At 35.3% G+C, this 24,018-nt stretch overlaps 1 protein-coding gene across 6 annotated transcripts in view; it reads right to left on the minus strand.

Moving 5' to 3' along the window:
* The window catches only part of tnr (tenascin R (restrictin, janusin)), a 193,603-nt gene that overhangs the window by 70,207 nt on the left and 99,378 nt on the right, over positions 1 to 24,018 (minus strand). For all 6 annotated transcript variants that reach the window (XM_015355368.2, XM_006634720.3, XM_015355363.2 and 3 more), the window contains one exon: positions 11,444 to 11,498. The gene's annotated coding sequence lies outside the window, so the exon portion shown is untranslated. The remainder of the gene's footprint in view (positions 1 to 11,443; positions 11,499 to 24,018) is intronic.

Genomic DNA, 24,018 nt, shown 5'->3' on the forward strand with positions numbered 1-24,018 from the left:
ACAAGGCGACCTGATGCAGGTACAACAATCTATTTTTCTCAAGAAAGATGTGACTTAATAAATAAGTGATACCTGAATTTTAAGGTAACACAAGATTGTACAGCAAAAAATACAACCTCCTTAATTAAATCAATTAGAAGAAGTGTATTTTATGGTGTTCATTCATTGTTTATGCTCAAATTAATGTATTCGTAGAGAAATAAAGTTTGCAATAACTGTCTAGACGTTGTCACAGCCTATTTTAATGATTGAAAAGTAATGGAATAAAAAATATAGACAAGGCCCAAAGGCAGGTGCACAACTTTAGCTTGTTAATGTTGACAATCTCAGTGAATATAGCAATGTAAGGACCCATTAAATGGCTTGATAAAGGCAGACCAAGGCTGTTGACAGGTTCTGTCACAACTGACACAAGCTACTGTCTTCCTTATCACTTTCAGCAACATAACCTTCCACACGTGTCAGTGCTTTGGCAAACCAAGAGCTGCTCTCCTGCCTCCAATGTTGTCTGTAGCTGCAGGGATTGCATTTCAATGATTTCAGAGGAAAGCAATGAGAGAGTGACCTGGGTGGCACCTGATTTGGAAAGCATTTGCAACATGGTTTTTATCCAGTTTGATTAGACAGTTGTGGGGAAGTGCTGACATCCTACAAAGTCTAGGGCAGCATCCAAACTCTGAATCAGATACTAACATGGAATGTGACAATTTAAGTGCTCCACACTTTATCTAGAAGATAGTGAATAACAATGAGCTTGACTAGGAGTAAGGCATTTCCTTTCTGGAGTTTGGTTAATTCTAGGCATACTTGCAGCAGTAGAGGAAGCAATGCAGTAAAGGGCTATATGTCAAGAAGGCAGCAGGTACTGAAGCAGAAATCAGCAGGAAACAAAACCCAAGCAAACATGGCTGGATTTATGTGGAGCTACTGCTGAATGCATAATGGCTCCACTGTTAAAACTTCGACACAGAACAGCATGGTGTGTATTTTTTAAACAGTTTTTAACCTGCAGGGTGTGATATACAGTATCTAGCAGTGTTTTAGGTGTTCCTCACGTTTGAAAAAAAAAGTGTGTGTGTTTTCAGTGTATTGTTTCACTTTACTCAGGTTCTGACAGATGGAGACAAATTACATAAGGGCTATACATAATTAAGGTTTGTACATTTCTTCTTTCCACAGGTACTGTGACTCAAAATCTTCTCAATTTTATTTAGCACACATAAAAATCCTGTGAAATCCTGTTCCTGACATAGAGTATATAATAAACAATTGGACTGAGATGCGGTGGACACAATGCAATTTTATACTGACAAAAGGCTACAAATTTGACATTTAAGCTACTGCTGAAAATCACAGAATAACAGAGCAAAAACCACTCATGTTCTACACATGATAGTTACAATACATGTGTCTCCAATCATTATCACTATATGATTAATATTATTATTATTAAATAATCCTTGTCATCCTTGTTTTTACAAACTCTTTGTTATTCCGAACAATTTCAAAGTTTTTTACAAGAAGTATTGATCTATATTAAAATTGTATGTCTCATGTAAATGTTCGGATGATGCTTTGTTTGGTTTTGGCTCAGACGCAGTACAGCAAAACCTGCTCTGTAAAACCAGTAGTTTCCCTTCCTGCAGCTAATCTGAATCCAGTAGCTTTATAGTAGAGTGCAGAGAATTTGAGACTCTTTAACCAAAGTGGATAAGGGAAATGACCAAAAGGGTGAAAAGGTGTCACTTTATAATTAGTCATGGTTGGCTGACAATTAGTCCGTTAGTCCAGGCTTTGAAGATGTCTAAAAACAGTATTTCAGTTTTCACTAAGAGGAAATAGGCAGTATAGCTGTTTCTTTATAGTACAACTCTCCTGATACCTATTGGAAATAGTCCCATTACATGACAGCTGTTATTCTTATAAATATGTAAAGTTGCTAATATAATTATAATCACATGTTTGAAAAGTTGGTGGATTTTCTATTCTAGTTTACATACAGTAGCACTTTTGAACAGCTGTTTGACTTCTCATGTTTACCTTTGCCTTTGGGTGAAAGAATATTCTCTAGGATGTCTAGGATTCTCAAGATGTCTCTAGGATGCTCATGGCTTTTCTCTCCCTTTACATTTTAATAAAGGTTAAAATAATAACAGTCCACAAAATATACTGTAGTACATCAGTACCTCAAGCACTCTTTTACCACTGTTTGTCAGCAAAATGTTTCATAGCTTTAAGAGAAGAATACAAACATTTTGAATTAAAATATGTTTTTTTAATTAGGCAGTATAAACAAACCTGAGACTTACAGTAGCTAAATAAAATAAAACTAGGAAACAAATAGCCTGACTAAGGAAAAGAAACTACAGTATGTAGAATAAAAAACCTTTCATCTGAAAACCTACTGTATGCTCTCATTGTTTTTTAAATAAATCCAGAAGATAAGATCTACAATGAAAATCATAGTACTCAACACATGGTAGTATTCCATGTTTATCCTTGATCGTTTAGACCTTTCTTGGCAAGATTTCAGAAATATAGAAAATATGGCTCTAGATTAAACTTTTAATATTTTTATTTTTTTATAAAGATGAGGACAATGCAAAACTTTAATCTGCTCTACAGTGTATGAGCATAGATACTATAGTAAGTGCAATTTCTTTTATAATAAATATTTTTTCACACATCAAGTACATACTGTACAGTACTTTCCAAATCAATATTTAAAGTTTTAATTCAGGCAAGGTTTTATTAACCTGCTTGTCTTTGTATGTGATCAGAATACAAAACATTCATTTTTTTGTGATCGCAAAGATGAAAACTTTTACAATGTTTCTTGCTTTTGCTGTGCATTAGTACTTTTTTAGTAATTTTCTGTACAATATATGAGCAACACATTAAGAAGGGAGTGCGCTTAATTTAAAAAACATTTATGCCTAATTTTGCCTAAGTAAATAATGCTTATGCCTAAGTAAATAATTAAAACATACAAGCAGAAAACATTTTGAAGGGATACATGTCCTAACAACCAACGTTATATTTCAGGAAGGGACAATCAATCACATATCTTTATGTCCATGCGTCTACATGTTTAAGTATGTGTGTAAGAAAGTACTTCTACTTTATTATTCTACTTTATTAATTCCTGTATTGTTACACTTTTTTCATTCCTACTTTAATGCAAATGAATACACCTGGATTTTCTCGATTTTGAAAAACAATGCCATTTTAGAACTATGAAAAACAATGACAAAACCCAAATTCTATATATTTTCCACCTGACCTATAAATATATTACTTTAGGTGGGTAGCTGTGTCAGCATGCGTAGGCTGCAAAGGAACAAGTAATAGGTTTTTTCCATGCTGAAAAAAAGAAGAAAGAAAACACAATGTTTCGGCCGTGGAGCCTTCTTCATGTGTGAGTATTAATTCTGTATTTATTCCAATACAGGAATTAATATATTATAAATATATTACTTTATATTAATTAAAATCCCTTTTTCCTGAAGTAGAGTATTAAAACCTCACTACTTTTTACATATGCTTGGGAGCTCCTCCAGCTATGGCACTTGTCGCATATTCCCTTTGTCCTTAAAACCTGGCTTCCCAAGTCAAGTGACTCAGCAAAGTTCTTTCATGGAAACCTTACTTTTTTTTACTTCCAGAGATCATTGCTGTGGCAGATGCCACTGAGCTGAAACAAAAGATACCAAAAAAAAGGTCAGGAATTCCTTTTTTTACAGTGTCCGTACAGTATTGTATCCTTTTCTGTCTCAGAAAAATGTTCAGAAACACAGGTGGTCAAGCTAAACTGATGCAACATGCAGCATGGTTACCAAATATTGAATATTACCAGAAAACTTGGAACCAGATTCAAAGCTTACTTGCTATGTACAAAACTGAATTTGTAGATGTACTATAGTTGTTTCCTCTTTATTTATGAACTGTATACAGTACATGAAAATGCATTTAAACATATACTGAACAGTAGCTTTCTTTGGTGTACAGTAGAGCTACTGTATATTAGGGTAACAACGTAGCAGGACATAACGTTTTATGTAAACTGTTTTCAATAAGAAATTCCTAACTACACTTTAATAAGATCATATATTAAGTTGATTATTATCCCATATACGAGTCATATAAGTCTTTCCTGAGATGTTATTCAAAAAGAAGTGTTCATTTTCATTTGTTTAGGCTTTGGAGCAATGTTATCATGTGGCCAGTAGAGGGTGTCTAGCCATAATACACAACATAGCGAAAAAAACACCTACTTAGGTTATTGAAATGATCACAATTTAAGATCATTATAGATTTACTATCTACTTATCCTCATTGGATGAGGCATCCTAGAAATATAATAAATTGATATTGTGTATTTCCTGAAAAGATTAACTATCACTTTAAAACGAAAGCACACACAAAAAAACCTTGCTTACAACCTGGTATGTGTCTATGTGGGATGTCAGAGCAGAAGTGCTCGGTCATTAATTAAATCTCTGGGTATTTCACGGAGCTTGACTTCTCCATCTGTGAAGGGTAATGTCCTTTCTGCACCCTCACCTGCTGAATAACCTCTCCTCAGCACCAGCCTGGACTTTCAATTCCATTCAAAGCAATTACTAAAGAAAGGCCTCCAATTGAGAGGAGCAACATACTCAACAGCCTCCTGCTTATCTTGAACCTAAAAACAGTTTTTCTGCATCTTTTTCAAGCCTTGCAAAATTGTAGCTATTGATGTAATTGTAAAACTTGCAGTCTTCATTTGGAATGTGCAGCACTGTGCAGCACCTAGACATTCTGTGGCATCACATTTTACCACATCAATGCAGTGAGTAAATACAACATATACTGCATAAGATATGCAAAAGTTACTTCTCTTGTTTATGAACCAGGCAAAGCTGTGGAATAATAGCATGACTGCTCTCATGTTATTGGGCAAATCGACTATCCTTTAGTATGAAACCTTCCCTACAATAACACGAATCCCATTAATGGGTGTCTTGTATTACAATAATCAAAGTAACAAACTAATAATAAAAGTAACAAAGTATGACCCAATCTATTGGACACCGGGAAAAAGTAAATATAACCCTATGTATAGTTCCCAAATGACATCTTTGAGCCTCATCTTCTGAACCTTTCAGTGTGCCCTATACAGTATCTATCTGGAGAAAGCTTTACAAAATGGAATATATCTGTCTTCAGATTAATGCAATTTTGAAAGGTTTCATGATGACGAAATGCCTTGTAGTTAAAGAAAGGAAAATATTACAAAATATCCAATGGGAAGAAAATATCAAATACCGTACCGCTACTTACTGTATGTATCAGTAAGTGCCCATTGTCAGTGCAATGTTCAATATTTATAAATGTGAAAAAGCATCTGTCTCAGCCAACACACTACAAAGCTGCACCATGGGACTAATCTGCTGATAACATAAACTTTAATCTGGTATATTAACCAGGAAAATTTAATTAAGTAATACTTAAATATAAACTCTGATACTGGCACCCTACCCAGCACTTTCATAATAATGTTTGTATAACAATAGGTATGCCATCCAGCATCTATTCTGTGGTAGACCAAAAGGAGAATAAAAAGAAACCATGTTTAGTCTAGTTACACATCCAGTAAGATACTCTGTTGTTGCCTGCAGTTTCCTTTATTGAAAATATATGATTTTCCTGCAGGGCTTTGTATGAGCAGTACAGTACAAATCACTTGCAAGTCAGTCATGAGGATCGACAGCCAGGGAGTAGGTAGATCAGTTCTACAGTGGAATTTCGGGATGTGGAGATTGAGATAGATGTACTCCTACAGTAAATGCATAAGAACATTCAAAGCTTCAGTTCAAAATGTGGAATTTTGCAAAAGCATAGGCAAGGGATATGAAACAAAAAGGGACACTAATATTAATATTATGGTATTTCTTCCTTTTGATGTCCAAATAAACTTTTTATTCTGAGTAATTCATTTTGTTTTTGCATAAACATATTAGTAGATTCAACATAATGCATTCAAATACTCAGGACTGTTGTAGTGAGATGCAACACTCCCATTTAAAACACGACTGCACATGTCCAGTTACTTCAGAACATTGCTAATGCTGTGTTGGCTCAGATACAGACTTATATTGTTTTGCAAAAACATGGTTGTAAGCATGTTTAGGGGGTATATTAGGGATCCCTACCTGGCAGCACAAAGGGAGAGAAAGACAGATAGAAGGGGCACTTGAGATTAAGATATTAATATAGGAATAACGTTTATGTATTATTTTTTTCAAAATTCATTTTCACTACTGTATGTACAAGAATTAACATGAAAGGAAACTTGGCCATTTTGTATTGGCATTTTCTTCAGGAAAAAAAGCTCAGTAACTTAATGAAAGATTTGCACACAAAAAAAACATGGAATATAACTATTGTTCATTCACAAAGAGTGCATTCTGTACTAAGACATTGACCAACAGTGATCATTTTATCTTAAATAATGTTTTTCTATCGAATACATTGAGCTCTCACTCACTTATACTTAAGTCCCCTGAGGCTACACTTACTTGAGATCACCTTGAGCTAAAGCGTGGGTATTTTATTTTAACACGTATACAATTACTCTGATGTTTAGAAGATGGATGGACCAAGACTCCCAGAATTTATGCAGTGCCTAATAAGGGTAAAAATAGACAAGGGGGAATCTTTAACATGTTGCCTTCTGTGTTCTCCTAAGCTTTATTTTCATCACATCCCAGACTCTTAGCTAAGAAAATATACTCAAGAGTATAAAAGACAACATGGCTTATTTTCAGGACATCGTAAGACTACAGGCAAAAAACATAATTTAAAACAAGCTTCTTTTCTAGGGGTCAGACTGCGGCAGTATATTTTATGCTGAATGAACTGCCATGATATTTATATCGAGTCCTCATTACATCTGAATATGCATTAGGGAAGGCAGCTTTCATCCCCATCAGCACATGAAACTATTTGTGTGCCCTTAGACTCTTCAGAATTGAAATGTAGTACATACACAAAACAATCTCTGCATGGAAACCATTGGATTCTTGAGTATATAGAAGCAAATCAATTTAAGCTGGAAAACCTCTGTAACTAAAGTCCTATCTCCTTTCTTGAGGCATGCTAGCATGCATGTTAATTAAAGCAATATTCCATAAGCAAAGCACAGATAGAATAAATGAAAAGACCTACTTTTGAATCTCCCTCAATTTGTAATCTCAGAGTTTTCTAGGTTTGACCTGACATGTGGGCCTTCAAGCCTGTCAGATGCTCCTCCTCTCTGATTTAAGTTCTAAGAGCCTTTTTTACTCATCTTATCGTTTTCTTCCACTTCCTTGTTTCAATATTAAATTAGACTGGAGCCTTCTGGAAATCCACAGGGAATTACATATTCCCTTTCTGTCAGCCATTTAAATGCCTTTATATGCATGTCACCAAGAATAAACACCTGTTAAGAAAGATCCAGTACTTTCCTTCTGATACAGTCAGCTTGAACGGTTTGGTAAGGATGTCTTACTCACACAAATGAGCATTGGCTTTTCACAAGTGCCTGGGTGCTCAGTCGCATCTACAGTGTCTGGGTGGTATGATACACTTTCTACTTGTTAATGATCGATTTCACTGTGCTCAAAGGGATGTTCAATGTTTTTGAAATGTATTTATAGTCTTTATCCCCGAGTTAACTTGATCCCTGAGTTGTTCTGAAAGCTTCTTCGTTTTTTTTGTTACCAGAACGAGGGACCTTACAGTCACAGATATTTAATGTATTTAATCGTATTATTGCATACAAACAAAGCCCATTTAATTACTTACATGTCTAAGTAATTTGTGCACCTGAACTAATTTAGGTTTGCCATAGCCAAGGAATTGGTTACTTTTACAATCAACATATTTTAGGTTTTTATATTTTTTGCAGTTTTTGCTGACTTTAACTTGTTTCACCCAGGAAAGTGTTCAGTTTGAATGTTCAAGTTTTGACTAAAAATATTCCCGGTATAATTGTGCATATATCAATGGAATTCAACAAAATGGGACATCATTGGAAGAGGATGAAAGCTGTTGCAAGGTACACAAGGCATAAACTTTTTTAATGATGTAGTCGAACTTCTTAGATAAGAGAGTCAGAGAGTTCAAAGCTGGATATTGTCAGGCTACATCTTGCAAGAAGACAAGAGTGTAAATATGCTTTTAACACCATCTTGGGAATTCAAGCTGGGCACTTACTGTTGACAGGTTTTAGGCTCATATTTCTGATTATGCAGGATTAATTAGAGAAGAAGGAAAATAAACCATACAATTACATTTCAAGGGAGATGACTTCTCCCACAAAATTACTCCTGTTGAACCATTGGGTTTTTGTAAATAGAACAGTACATTAGAAATAGCATTTGAATTAATCTAAAAGATTATTTTAAAACTACATGTTAGCTTTAAAATACGGATCAAAACATTATCATCAACAGTACAAATAGTGTTTATATATAAACAATCTTTCAAGATTTTCACATATCTCCAGTCTTTATTACTGTGATTATTATGGCAGAAGTATCCACATTGTTAAAATAAGTGGTTATGCATCTGACATCAGACAAAATTGTCTCAAATGGAACCACAAGGCTTCGTACCTGGCTTTTCTTTTTTCGCTTTTCTCTTTTACACTGATATATAAATGATTTGTCAAATGTCAGATATCTGCACTCATTGTCATTCTCTTCTCTATACTGATAATACTCACATTATTATTCCACAGATGCATTAACTCATAGGATTAATATTCACCTTAATTCTAACACTAGCTTAATTCAAAACTCTAAAACAATTAATTTAAGTAATTTAGATCGCCACATACTGTGTTTTACTACTCCAGTACCTACAGTATAATCATCTACAGCAAGCCTTTAACTATAATAATATTGTTTAAATATCTAGGTCACATTATAGATTCTCATCTCACTTACAAATCCATATCAACAATCTAGTGAACGAACTGAAACATAAATTATACAGTTTTGAAAATAATTATGGAAACAGAGGACAAAGTTTAATTTCAATTACATTAAGCAAATATGCACAAACAAGCACATTTTATTGTTTGAGAAATATGCAAATCCAAATGAATAACATTGTGCAGAATTTTAATATGTGCTAAGTGAACCTTTGCTTTATACAGTGCTTAATATCTTGTTTGCATGCTCCCATACAAATTATCAAGAACAAATGTGGAATGTTTTCCGAATACTCTGCATTGCTTTCCAAATTTCATCCAGGTTGCTGTTTAATTTTATCAGCATCCATGCGATCCCATATTGTCTCGATGATGCTCATAGCAGGATGTTCTGAAGGTCACGACATCTTTGTGAGCATTCATCAGCCTCCTTATGTTCTGAATATGTTTTCACAACATTGGCTGTGTTCTTAGGGTCACTGTCACTCTGGAAGACGAATCCCTGCTCAATCCGTGATAAATTCCTTAGGGAATGGTATGGTGGCTCAGAATCTGCTGTATATATTGGCAGCCATGGTACCTTCATTTTTATTCAAGGCCCCAACCTCCCTGGCAGAGAAACAATTGGACTGATTCATCCCTGTGTCTCTGCAGACTTGTTATACCATGGGGACAGGACACTGTCCGCATTCACCAACATGCTTGTCCATGGGAGGAGATATCCATGTCCCATGAGCACGGTGAAGTGCTAAAACATTTTTTGTGTTATTGCAAGCAAGAAAAAAAAATTGAAGAATCGAGGATTTATTTTCTTTGTGTGTTGAGTGCTTTGCTTGAAAGAAAAAAAAAGTTCTGAGGGGCTCTCTTGCCTCTTGCTCTATGATGCTTAGTTGATGGCAAAGTAATTTTTTTTTTTAATGTCCACCGATATTTGGAATAGTACTAAACCCGATTTAGGAACAAGTAATAGGTTTATTCCATGCTGAAAAGAGAAGAAAGGAAACACCCACCTGAACTACTTAAACCTGCTTATACCACTTTGGACAAACTACTACTGATTCCATCTGAACAGTTCAAATTGTTTACAGGTTTGATCATCTCACTGTTTCATTTTTGGTTTCCAATTTGTTGTTTGTTCTCTGAAAAGCACTACAAGCTGCATGCCCAGCAAGACCTTTTTTTGCCGATATGTACTTTCCTTTTCCTGAAGCAATATTAACACCTGTAATGGTGCCACCCTAGATGCATTTGAAGGTTACATTGCTCATGGCTTTCCTTAATCTCACTTAAATCTGATGGCACACATTTTCTTTTCTGCACAATATTTTCATCAGAGTAAGAATGTATTATTTTGTTTTTTTTTTCCATTTATTGTTTTGTTCTATCAGTTACTGGTTGTTGTTTTCACCAGTTCCTTTCTCTTTTTTCAATAAGAATAGATGAGATTATGTAATGTCAGTTACAGTACTGTAGTACTCGTACTGTGTACTTGCTTTTCCTTAGTCCTTCGAACTGGCCATTTCTAACCCTTAGGATCTCGGTCATTATTTCTTTCCTCACTTGACTTTTATAAACCCTTAAATCCATCAGCTTGAGAGTGTTTATTTGGCTAAAGAGAATGTCAGGAAGGGGTCTGTTTCCCTGAGAGAAAGAGAACTTGAGAAAGAGAAATAATTTTGCATGCAAGAACCTTAAAAAGAGATTCAGGCTTTGTAAGAGAGAACATCAAAAAGGAGCCCTTTGTTTAAGAGAATTTCAGAAAGAGAAAGACTTCTAGCAATAGGACTGAAGAGCCATGCTAAGTAACATAGAAGCATCTGAAAAAGAATTGCCATTAAAAGGGAAGAAAATGAAAATGGGGTGTTAATGAAAACATTGGGAGCACCTGGTAATTCTGGCATTAGGAAATGAAGAAATTGGCAGATTTAGATGAAACAAACTGGATTTTGCTTTTGGGTATTTAAGATTTTCTTTGCTACTTTTGCACAGGGGTGTTTTGGTTTGTCATTCTCTTCTTGAACTTGGTTTTAAAAAAAATGTATTTTTATCGGATTTTCCGTGGTAGTGAGGAGTTTCACGTTTTGAAGAAAGGATCAAGTAGTCACTGGGGAGTTGCCAGCAAAATAGAGAGAGATTGATCAGTACACCTGCAGCCTGTTTCAGATAAGCATCGGAATTAGGGGGATTTGTGGGATGGAAAGTGGAGAGTGTCTCCATGGGGCTGGAGTGTGAGAAAGAGAAGAGGAGGCAAATTTTACAGTACATGAATAAACATAGCACTTTCTGACGGGGCTGTTCTCTTTTCTCCTCCTCTCCTGTATTTCTCACCTCAGGGCTGACCCTGGGATTGAAGCTTTAACTTTTCTGATTCAGTTTCTGCGGAACAGATATTACTGACCACCCTGTTAATTTTTTGATTGAGAATTTCTTGACTGCCTGATTAATTTTAAAGGAATAAAAGAAACAAGTATATTCACTTACCTGCTTGCTGTCCTGTTCTGTTCTTTGAGGAGGGTGTGGATGTCAGGAGAAAAACCTATAAAACAGAACGGGAAACTAAGGATTGTTGATCCAAGGTTTATGCCATAGGCAGAAGATGACTGCATCCCATCCATTTTCTTTGCCCAGAGGTCAAACTACCCTGGTGTGGGTCCTGGTGTCCATACGTGCCTCAAGGTGGCAAAGTCAAATATTGTACACTGCATTTTCATTTTTGAGTTAAATTTGGTTATTTGCAGGACAGGACTCTGATATAAATCAGTCTTGTAGGCTATGTCAGGTCAGTGGCTGATTTTAATTAAACAGTTAATTAACTGTGATTCTTTTCCTACTCCTCCTCCTTTATAAATGAATATATAAATCTTACAAACTCCATCTATAAAAAATCCAAATGATTTCTTAAGTCGTAGCATTAAAGACAAAATGTACCAGCTGCGTAAACAGTATGCTCAGAGTTCTGAAATAAAAACCAATGAGTTTAATAATGACATAAATGACAAAATACAAGAAAACTTTTTTTTCAACTACTGTCATAAATTTTTAACCCATAGAAATGCATGGTCAGAAAGAATTTGTAAATATCTTGTGAATTTTGCAGTTCATATACAGTATATAATATCAGTATAGATAATAACAGCATTTACTGTATGCCAAGATTCTTTTGAGCAAACATGTATCTTGAGCAAAGACATATATCTGCAATCATTTCTTAAGAAGAAAAATTTTATTATGTGAGTACTTATTTTTCTGTGTTGGTTCCATTAACAAGCAGCTCTATAAAACTAGTGATGAACAAATCTCTGAGAAATATTGCTTTGATAGCAAATTATAATTTTACACCATTAGACATCATTGTAAAGCTATCCAAAGTTCACCATATACTGTATCATTTTGTTCTTGGACAGTGATTAAATTCTGCCTGTCAGACAGTCACACGCATGTTTGTGTACAAACAATAAATGAGCTCCTTAATAACACAATGAAGATGCAATTTGTAGACAAACTGAATCTCCAGAGCATGTGAATTCTGATGGAAAATTCTAATGTGTTTACTGAAATGTTTGTCATCTGAAGGATGGCTTTTCAGTTAAGCAAAATGAGATTACAATGAGAGAATTACAAACGTGTCTATTTCTTGCTTATATGCATCTTAAATTCTCACCTTAATTATAGACACAACTCAATGTACTGTAGAACTTTCATTTTTTATACAACACAAAGCCAAACAATTTAAATTTGATTACTGGTTAATCACTAAGGCATTTTTAGATACATTTTTGGTATCTTATTTTGGCAATTATTTAAGCATTCCTAAACATTATTACACTAATAAAATTTGGTTTTGGTGGCTAAGCTGTGATATTTCTGCTTCACATCACTTGCATAAGAATATTTTACTACTTTTCTTATTTAATATGTTCTTATGTAATATGTACTTCAGAGGAAATAAAAGGTAACCTAAATATCAAACCCATTTGTTAAAATAACCATAATTCCATTAAATCAAACATTGATTCTGGGACATACAGTATACCAGTATTGTTATTGACAACAACTCGGGTTTAACCCTATTGGGACATTTATCACTAATAAAATTTACTAAATTTTAGTAATCTAGCCATAAAAAGAAGCCTTAATCCCAGCTCAAATTCTTCCTGAAACGTCAACTTTCGATGAAACTTGAATATTTGCTTTTAAATACCAGAAAAAATAAGGAAGTTATGACTGCTTTTATGCAGAAGAATGTAAGTCATGTGGCCATAAACAATTAATAGATATATCTTGGCATTGTTTTTAAATCTAAAATTACATTGAATGTAAATACAGATTTTTATACAAAGATTGATGTAAGATTATTCTTATACAGTACATTATATTTTAGTCCATTTAAAACTGATACTGTTACGACTTTCTTTTCCGACCTGTATACAAAGCACCTTAACCTGTTTTTTATACTAGTGCTCTATTACAAAGTAAAACAAAATATCTAGGTTTGTAAACACAGTAAGTAAAATCATTGATATGTCTAGTGAGAGATGACAATTGTGCATGTCAAATATGTAGAAAAATACAGTAATGCTCTGTATATTTTTATGCTAATGTGCATTAAGCATTTTACATGGGAAAGGTGTTTTTTGTAGTATGATGTATTGCAATATAACACATTTGAGAGAGATTGTTTATTTATCGTGATTAAGTGTGCCAGGGTTTTGTGATTTAGTCTTTGATCTTATTTTGAATACTAATGTACTGTACTTGTATCTACTGTATATAATTTCACTAGATTCCACTAATTAGCTAAATTAGTCTAACTCATTATTTTAGTGTATCTATTTTGACAGGTACCATTATAAAACACCTACAGTACTGGCTATCTGTATTCCTAGGGTGTGTTTTCAGATTTTATCCCTTCTTTTGATTACCTTTTTATTTTCTCATCTCAACTCCTATAGGGTTTCTGACTTCACAGTCAGGCTGAATATATTGGAATTTATGCGAGAGCACAATTGATGATCAGGTAATAATTTTGTAATTAGAAATGCTTTCTGGAAGGATAATATATGCATGAAAGTTTCCCTAAGGGTAAATACAACTGGAAAATAACAAATACATTCCTATTGTTTTTTAAAACTAGCTGACTTTGAGGAAATTTAAAAAGATAAATGCAAAGCATTGTGTTTAATACTGTAATACAGTGTTCTTTCATCATCTTTATGTTTGTCTTTATACTGTAACTCTCATTGTAACTCTACTATTTTACTATTTCTTTACTTCCATCTGTTCCGTTATTGATATACTATATTTGGAAATTATGACATAAATTGAAATTTATATTTATTTGCTATTCAATTTAATTTGATCTGATACACCATTCTTAGATTTCAGGTATTAATAATAATAATAATAATAATAATAATAATAATTGCTTACACTTATATAGCGCTTTTCTGGACACTCCATTCAAAGCGCTTTACAGGTAATGGGGACTCCCTTCCACCACCATCAATGTAGAGCATCCACCTGGATGATGCGACGGCAGCCATAGTGCGCCAGAACGCTCCCCACACACCAGCGATCAGTGGGGAGGAGAGCAGAGTAATGAAGCCAATTTATAGAGGTCTATAGAGGTCTTTAGAGGTACGAATGAATTCAAATGTACAAGCAGTGGAACAGTGAAGTGGTGGGTATTTTTATGCAACGGTTGCAGGGTAAGAGTTCCATGGTGGTAAGTGCTGTTGCCTCAAAGCTCTTGAGTCCTTGTTTTGATTCTGGACTGGGAGGTTTTTCTTCTGTGATCCTGGGAGGTTGCATCAAAAGACATGCTGGCTAAGTTAATTACCGTCTCAAAATTGCCCCAAATGTCCAACATTGCCCCGACCTGTTTTACTTGGCAGTATTTCTGTTTAACTACTAATGTGCAGGATAATATAAAATACTAGGTTTCAGAACATTGAAAGAACACATTGAAATAGACACAAAGTACATTTTTCTGAGAGTGTACACTACCACATACCTCACTATAACACAGAGAAATGGAAAGACAAGATTTCTACAGGCTTCATAACAACATCATTGTAACTATCTAAAAAATACAATATAGAGGCCTTGCAATTTCTTCTTACTCAATCTATTAACACAGAATAAGGCACAACATGCAAATGCATTCTAAGATATCAGTTACTATAAACAGTCAACAACAGCAGGCTGAAAAGCGAGATTTTCTTATGAGTAATGTTAAACATGTAGCTTTTCCTCATCCCCAGAAGACATTCAAGGATAACTTGTTAAGAACAGCATTGCTTTAGACAGACGCACATGACAGACTAAAACAAGCAGAGGTGAAACAGCAAGACACTTCAGAAGCAAGGGACCTGCTGTCAGAGGTTTTTTTTTCTTCCTCAATGTCTGGTAAACTACCATCCTGTGCAAAGAGAGTCTCATACCCAGTGCAAGAAATAAATCCACATTTTCAATCAGAGGAAAGACAGTGTACAAAAATAAAATTTCTAATGGGTGATTGTTGAGGATAGGTTAGAAAACAAAAAACAAAGAACTCCAATATGTGCTTCACAAGCAATGACTAGATTGTATCCATTATATGTATAGCTGAGGTTTGCTTAATGACTCTTAAAATACTCACGTTTATGTTAAACTTCAAATCAAATCTTATTCTGCAATTTCAAGTCACAAGTACCGTTTCTTCAACAAGAAAAGAAATGATAGATTACACGATTAAATACATCTATTTTCGACCGCTCAGTCAATTAGTAAAATTAACCTGGCTCAGAGGCAGTGTGAGTGTAGTAGAAGCCTTCAGCAGGAAGTAAGCCCCTCACCCATGCACACAAAACACATGCTAATTAACTTAAATAGTCCATTTAAGTAAATAAATGGAATAGGTAGAGAATTGGAACTTGGATGTGTCACGCCCTCTGCAGCCAGAGGGCGCTCCTTCTCTGTCCTGTCCCTAGTTTCCGGTCTGCTGTTCTTCCTGTCCCTCTCTTTCCCTTGGGCTATATATTTCCGGGTCTTGCACTCTGTCCTCGCTCAGCATTGATGTTCGGATGTCCTGAGACCTGCCTAGCACCAGGGCGCCCCACGTCCGTTCCCTGAGGGCATAGGTTTCTATACAGCATTCCTGAACTCTTTGCACTAATGAGCCCGGGCCTTTTTCCCATCTCGCCGCTACGCATATGGGTCTTTTTCCGCTCTCCTGCTCCCCACGGTTAGTCCCTTTGGACGTCCGTGACAGGATGACTTTAATAATAATAATAATAATAATAATAATAATAATAATAATAATAATAATAATTGCTTACACTTATATAGCGCTTTTCTGGACACTCCACTCAAAGCACTTTACAGGAAATGGGGACCTTTACCACCACCATGTGCAGCCCCACCTGGATGATGCGACGGCAGCCATATTAGCCAGAACGCTCACCACACATCAGATATCAGTGGGGAGGAGAGCAGAGTAATGTAGCCAATTCATAGAGGGGGATAATTAGGAGGCCACGATTGGTAAGGGCCAACAGGAAATTTGGCCAGGATGCCGGGGTTACACCCCTACTCTTTTTGAGAAACGCCCTGGGATTTTGTAGATAGGGGGATTATTAGGAGGCCATGATTGGTAAGGGCCAATGGGAAATTTGCTCAGGACTCCGGGGTTACACCGAAGGACGGCGCCTGTTTACAGTATAGTGTCCCGGTCACTAAACTGGGGTACCCACATGGACCACAGGGTAAGCGCCCCCTGCTGGCCCCACTAACACCTCTTCCAGCAGCAACCTTAGTTTTCCCAGGAGGTCTCTCATCGAGGTACTGACCAGGCTCACACCTGCTTAGCTTCAGTGGGTTGTCAGCTGTGAGTTGCAGTGCAATATGGCTGCTGGTGATGGCTTATACTGTATATTGCATTGTTCAGTAATTGTATTCCAAAACTGAGTGAAATCAAAAGTTGTATGAAAACCATTTCTACTGGGTAAACTCTAAATGTTGTCATTTAACATGCATCTACTGTACATGTATAACTGGTGTCAGCATTTAATGGTTCTTGTAACTCAAACACTACAATGACCAGAAATGCACACTCTTTTCAATAACAAATATATAACATTTTTCAGCTGATTGAAATTTGCTTAAAGAAGATACATTATTGAAGACAATAAATTCCCAAAGTTTTTTTAATGGCTTTGATTGTTTTACGATGTTTAATAATAATATAATTTATAATTTATAAGTTTATACTACTTTTACAGCATTTTCCAGCTGAAAGTTGTATAAAGACGGATGATTGCAGACAATAAATTTCCAAGAGCATATTCAATGGTTTTGATTGTTTTATACTCATATTTCTTGGTTTGAGGAACATTTTCAAATCTGATGACGAGAGTGTTTAAGAGACAGATTGCAGGATTGCCTTCGAGACCCACGCTAGGGTTAGGGCTAGCATTTCTACACTGCTTAGACATTTTTTTACACTCACTGCTGGATTTTGGGTCCCAGGGGAACTTTAGAATGAGTGTTAATTTGGCCCTATCTGCAACTTTTGGCTGCCTATGTTGTAATGTAAATTTGGCCATAGTTTCTTACTCTGTTGAAAACGCTGTATCTTTAAACAGAGATACAGTGGCTTTAGTGTAATGTGATGAAATTTGATAGGTTATTACTTTTAGAAAGGTAGAAAGGTTAAATCTATTACTGTACCTGAAAAGGACATTTCCAGGTCATATATAATAGACAAAGATTGCATGAGCTCGGTACATTTGATGTATTTTCTTATTTATCATATGCATATATTCTTAGATAGGTAATAACATTCCCGTTATGCTGAAAAGAAGCTCTCCACTAAGCTTATGAAATGCCGACTGTAGCCATTTAAGGTGTTAAAATCAGTCCAATAATTGGTGGCAATCAAAATCTAATAAGATTTGAAAGCACTGATGCACTTGAAGTGCTTCTCATCAGTCGGATTCAACAACTGACTGAGCTCGACTGCTGTAGGTTTGCACAGGTCTGTCAAGGACATCAGACACTGACAGGTTAAAATGCGGCAGACAAAAAGAAAATGCGTGCTGGAAAACTAACATTCGGCTGTAATGGAGCTGGCTGTATTCAGTCTCCGAAGAAATATAAGCTCCCCTAAGATATGCCAGCTGCACTCACTTTCATAAGATGTCACCACGCAGGATAGCAAGCTGTTCTGCGGAGATGTTTGACGAAGAAGCTTCATGCTGCTTTGCTGACTGCTAAAAGGCAACACCAGCCGTTGTTTACACAATTCTTGTCAGAATGAGTGAAAGCAGTCAAAACAGGAAGCTAAAAATGGAGAAGACGCACATAAAAAATAATAATATGAAAATCATGCTTCATATTCCACCAGAAAAATAAAACTAGAGGGTGCAAATAACTCAGCAGACTGCTACTTGAATTAGGGTGGTATTGTTGGTGGCAGATGGGGGCCATTGCCTGTTTTTTTTCCATAATATACTCTAACAATCTCAAAAACAAACACGAAAAACAAATAAAACACTTTCACCCAGTAGTTATACACATAAATATATCACACAGACTCATTTCTAATTACATATTGGTGCACTGCAGTTTTCATCTCTGTGATTGCAAAACAACCTCATTATAATGGGTTTTTGGCTCGAACCTTTTTTGTGATGGACCATAATGAAGGTGAATTGGATTGTAAGCTTTTGTCAAGTAAGGTACAAAAGAAAGTTATTGTAGCAGCATAAAAAAGGCACATTGCAATTAGCACTCAGCACCCAGGCTTTTGAACATTTTAATGAGGTGCTTGTCAAAATGAAGGCAATGTTTCTACATTTTTATGAGCTCTCCATCCAAAATACTTTTGAACAACCAGTCCTAGAAAAGTGCTCAAATTTAATTAGCATTGGAAAAACTGTCTTTTCATATCTGTTGCATTCTGTAATCACATGCCTTCATTAGGATAAGAGCTTGGTGGGAAGAAATAGTAAAACATTTCAGCGTGCCAAAAAATATTATTCTTACTGTTATACTGTATCACACATTGGTTGTGCTAAAGTTCAGAATTACGCAGAAAACTGGGCACTTCAGTGGATAAAATCTAAGTATCTTCTTTGAAGAAAATACAAAAGTGTACATAAGACCATAAGAAAGGTTACAAACTAGAGTAGGCCATTCATCCCATCAGGCCTGACTGGTATTTAGTAGGAGATTTATCCTCGTCCAGCTTTTTTTGAAAGAAGCCAAAATACTGACTTCATGACTGAGTAGCTTGTTCCATATCCCAAAACACTTTAATTGCCTCTTATTCGTGGTTTTAAATGTACTTTCACAGTTTCATGTAGTCTTGTTAAAGCATAAGCGGATATGTTTTGTTGACATGTTACTGCAAATATTCATTCATCCATTTACAAAATCCATCTATAGTAGTCCAACACAGTGTTGTGGTGGGCCAGAGGGTAACCTGGCAGAGAATGATCAGAAAACAGGATGCACTCTGGACAGGATGACAGGGAATACACACATGAAAGGGGACAATTTAGAGATCCAATTCACTGCACAACATGTCTTTGGTCTATGGAAGGAAACTGGAGCAATTGGCAAAAAGCTACCTAATCATGGGGAGACCATTCAAGCACATAGAAGACAATCAAGAAATTAACTCAGGACCAAGAGCCGCAGGCCACTATAATGTAGCGCTTTATTGCAAACTCACAAAAAACATGGAATGTTAGCAGTGTATCGCCATTTGTTTCTGCCCCCTCAGTGATCATCAGCTCTCATTGTCCTCTTATTTTGGTTGCAATCTGCTTTTTCATTCTATCTGGTCAATCCCAAAGCATGGCAAAGGAATCAAATCTGACTGTGTGTTTAGGGTAGTCACCATCTAGAAAAACAAACTTCCCACTCCCAAGTGACCTTTCTAAATAAGAGAATGGAAAGATTACTTTCTTTACAAACGAATAACTTTTTGAATATGTCTACTTGCTTTTTTTTCTTTGACATGTTAATTTAAAATAATCTGGAAGCTGAATTCTGTTCAAGAATCAATTAACCTTGGACTTTCAGGCAATCTATCTTTTAGCTGTGTTCCTTTTTTCTGCCTCGGCCAAATGTGCCTGCACAGCTACTCCTGTAGATTTCCAAGTGTGTTTAATTCTGTTCACACTGATTTAGTGTAGCAATCGTTCAGGAAGACATTTTCAAAACTCGCAAAACAACCACAAGAAAAAACACCCTGCCACTTCTCTTCTTACACATCCATTGAACAGCAAGTAAGGATGTTTAAAAGTAGTGATGAAAAGTGCTAAGCATTCTGGATTGGGGCTCCCTGAATCTCGCACCTGCTTTCCTGGCTCTGTCCATCAGTGAATTTTCTGTTCACTGGCCCCCTGCCCAGTGATTACTGCTGGAAGGCACTTTGTTTGCTAGGAGCAATGTGGCCTTGAAGATCTCGGCCTAAAGGCCGATCATGCAATGTGACCTATTTATCAATAAATACTTAATAGAAAGGAATGGGTTCTGGACTGAACTGAAATATATCTAACTCTTGCTTTCTCCTTACGTATTGCAGAATACTCTTGCTTGTGAAGAGTAATTCTTAATACATGATTATTACATTTCATTACCTTCATTGGAGCCATGGTAATTCACTGTAATGCAAGTTGTTTCCTGCCTTCTGACGGAGGAAAATAGGAATTTTATGCAAAGGGTAGTAGTGTATCGGGCATCTCTGAGGTGTAATGTGTGTAACAACATCTAATAAAACTAAATGGATTAGTAGATGGATTAGTAAACTACTAATATTTAATTGGATTTAATCCATTATGAGCATTTCAAAAGCTATTTTTACTATAAAGAAAAGAAGGACACAATATTGAATAATATAATACCATCTCTTTGAAGATTATGTTCAGTTGTTTTTAATTAACCTCTGCTGTCACACATTATTGCTATTTCAGCTATAAAAGCTTAAAGCACACCTATGATAAAGTGTTCGGTGACAATAAATTAACAAGGACAAGACAAAAAAACTGGTGCAGTTGGTTTATCTAAACAAGCTGAAGACTGCAAGGCTGCAAGTTTCTCCCTCTAATTATCCTCCAAGATTTCATGTTTATGTTTTCAAGAACTGTTTTTCTCAGTTTCTTCAACAACTAATCACAACTTAACATTAAAGACACTGCTGTCCAAAAACATGATAACAAATGTGTAATTACTAGCTAATTGGAATAAGGTGGTATGAGGTGATGTGACAATTTCAAAACAGGTGATCCTAATAATAAAACTTTTTCCATAAGGCAATTTAATTGTGACAGTCATAAAAAATGTAACCAAATAATGGAACTGTACCTTTTCAGATATAAAAATGTACACACTTGGGTATTCATTCCACAACATTCCAGTATTCTCAATTAAAATTATGTATTTAATTTTTTAAAAAATTATATGCAAAGTATTGTACACTACAAGCTATGTTTCACTGTACAACACTTGAAATAGAAACCAACAAAGGAGACTATATACTTCTAAACTGTGAGAATAATTTCTGTTTCAAAAACAATTCTTTGACTATTTGGTAAATTAATTTACACTTGTCTGAACTTAAGTTGCATTTTTCAATGGTGCCTGAATTTGTCAGCAAGCCAACTTTATGTCCATAAAGCTGTACAATATGTTTAATGTGACACAACAAAACAATTTTAAAACTCGTATACAGCAGTAAATAAATTAAATGCTGTAGAAATACAATACCACATCCTTTGGGACTACAGATGCTAGGATCATTTATTATTTATGGGGCCATGAACAACATGAAACTGAAGAAACACAGATTAATGAAAAGCTAATTCATGGAAAGAACATTCTCATGCTTTTAATCTATTCAAAAAGAAATAAGTATATATATATACTCTTTCAGACCTCTAGATAATCACTAGATCCACATCATAGCAGAATAAGCAGAATAATATTAAACATTTGAAGGACTAAAAGTGGTTTTTAGTTAATAGAAAATCAAATCAGAATCAGATATCAATCAGATTTCAATCAGAAATCAAATAATGGTTTGATGATAATAGCACACAATAACAACTTTATGAGTGTGAGCTACCAACTGCCTGAAATTACAGGATATCTGAATTTCAAAGGACTTTAGGACTCATATCACTCAATCTTACAATCAAGTCCTAAATGCAGATGAGAAGGGAAATATAATCTTCTTCATATTAAAAAAAGTCTTCTAGTGTATTAGAGACATCACCTGAAGGTTCCACATCAATATCTCAAAAATTGGTAATTCTGTGCAAAATTGATTAAATCAATGTTTTGAGGGACCATTAGAAAAGCCCTGTAGTATGTGATAACAGATCATGTGCTACATTTTTTATAAATTAAATGCTGGGCTTCAGACTTATAAGCACATGACAACATGGATAGAATAAGCAAATATATTATGCTCCTGGTTACAGTACTTGTGTCCCCTTGTCATTAGACAAATATTAAAATCTAGCATTAAAGAGAAGACAATAGTTAATGCAAATACCGTATAGAAGTCAGACACAACATTAATGTAAAAGACCTAGATTCTTTGCATTCAAAGACAGTGTACAGTAAATAGTCAGTGATAAGCCATTACAAGTCATTGCAAAGAACAAGGTTAAAAGATAATATTGCAAAACAGTTATGTCCTTTCAAGAGAAGCTGGATAAAATCCTTGGATTAATTATCTAGGTAACTATCATACCTCTTTACAGAATGGCCACCTCGTTTGTAACCTTTCAAGTGTTCTTATCTTTGTTTTATCATAAGGGTAATACTGGGGCTTTGGAGAATTATGCAAAGTAATGTTCACTGGATTTGATATGTTTTCTGGTTATATTTAAGGTCAATACAAAGGATTGTTGGGTGAGCATTTCCATGTTATCTGTACAATTACACGTTAAGTACCTGGTCACTGTAAACTGCGGAAATACAGAGGTCAAGAGGTAAAATGTTAAACCTGAAACATAATCACATTAGCACATGCTATCAACCAATAGCAAGGTTTAGGTCCATTCCTTCTTCCTGTCAGCAGAATCCATCAAGTAAAAGGAAGTGCTGAGTGGGTATCATTCCTCTACATAGTCTATAAAACTAGGCAATTAAATGCAAATGGACCCTTCTCATCTGCCAGCTTAACTAAAGATGTGCACTCACTCTCAGAAATGAGAACAGAAAATTAAAGATTGTAACTGTGTTATAGAGGTGCAGATGCAGCTGATTAAGTGGCTTTTCTCAAGGGAACTGATGTCCAGTCCTCAGACTCCAAGGAAGCAGAGCTCACATCAAAACAGACTGTACTCTTGTAAACATTTATATTAACAGAAGGGCTTAAAGTGAGTGCGAATATCCTATATTTCTACCTACATCTGTCTAGTGTATCTACATTTCAGCTATATCAACACCAGTATGTTTTATTTTTCATCCACATCCCTTGCCTGATTATGACAGACACTAAAAAAAGCTTTTTAGAAGGAAAGAAACATTTTTATTCTCAAGTTACCATAGGCCAGGGATAGTCATTAAATCCTTGTACGCAGGCCCATAAAACCATTTGTTCACTGTTCATTTATTCACTGCACTGATGAAAAATGCTTTAATTATGCGCAGTTCCTTAATGTTATAAATTCCCTCCTCCCACTTAATCAGTTACAGTCACTTCAGTGCAACATCTTGGAATAACTTCTGCATTTTTTATATGATGCGGCTATTGTTAAAATACAGACACAAAGAACATGAAACTTTGAAGTCTGAAAAATTCATCTAAGATTTATGTAACTCTGTATTAGACATCTAACCTGAAGCACGCTTTCATTATTAAAATGCCCAACAAGAGTGAGATATGTGCAGAATCTGGAATGGAGTTTTTTTTTGTAAAAATGAAGTCAATCAAAGACTTCTTTAATTTGAGGTTATGTATAGATTTTTACAGATTCATTATTTACAAAAGAACAAGGGGTACTACCTTTTATGCTTCTGGGAAGAATGTGTTTAAATTAAACTAACTAAAAATG

Source organism: Lepisosteus oculatus, chromosome 9 (genome assembly GCF_040954835.1).
Source record: "Lepisosteus oculatus isolate fLepOcu1 chromosome 9, fLepOcu1.hap2, whole genome shotgun sequence".
Lineage (NCBI taxonomy): Eukaryota > Metazoa > Chordata > Actinopteri > Semionotiformes > Lepisosteidae > Lepisosteus > Lepisosteus oculatus.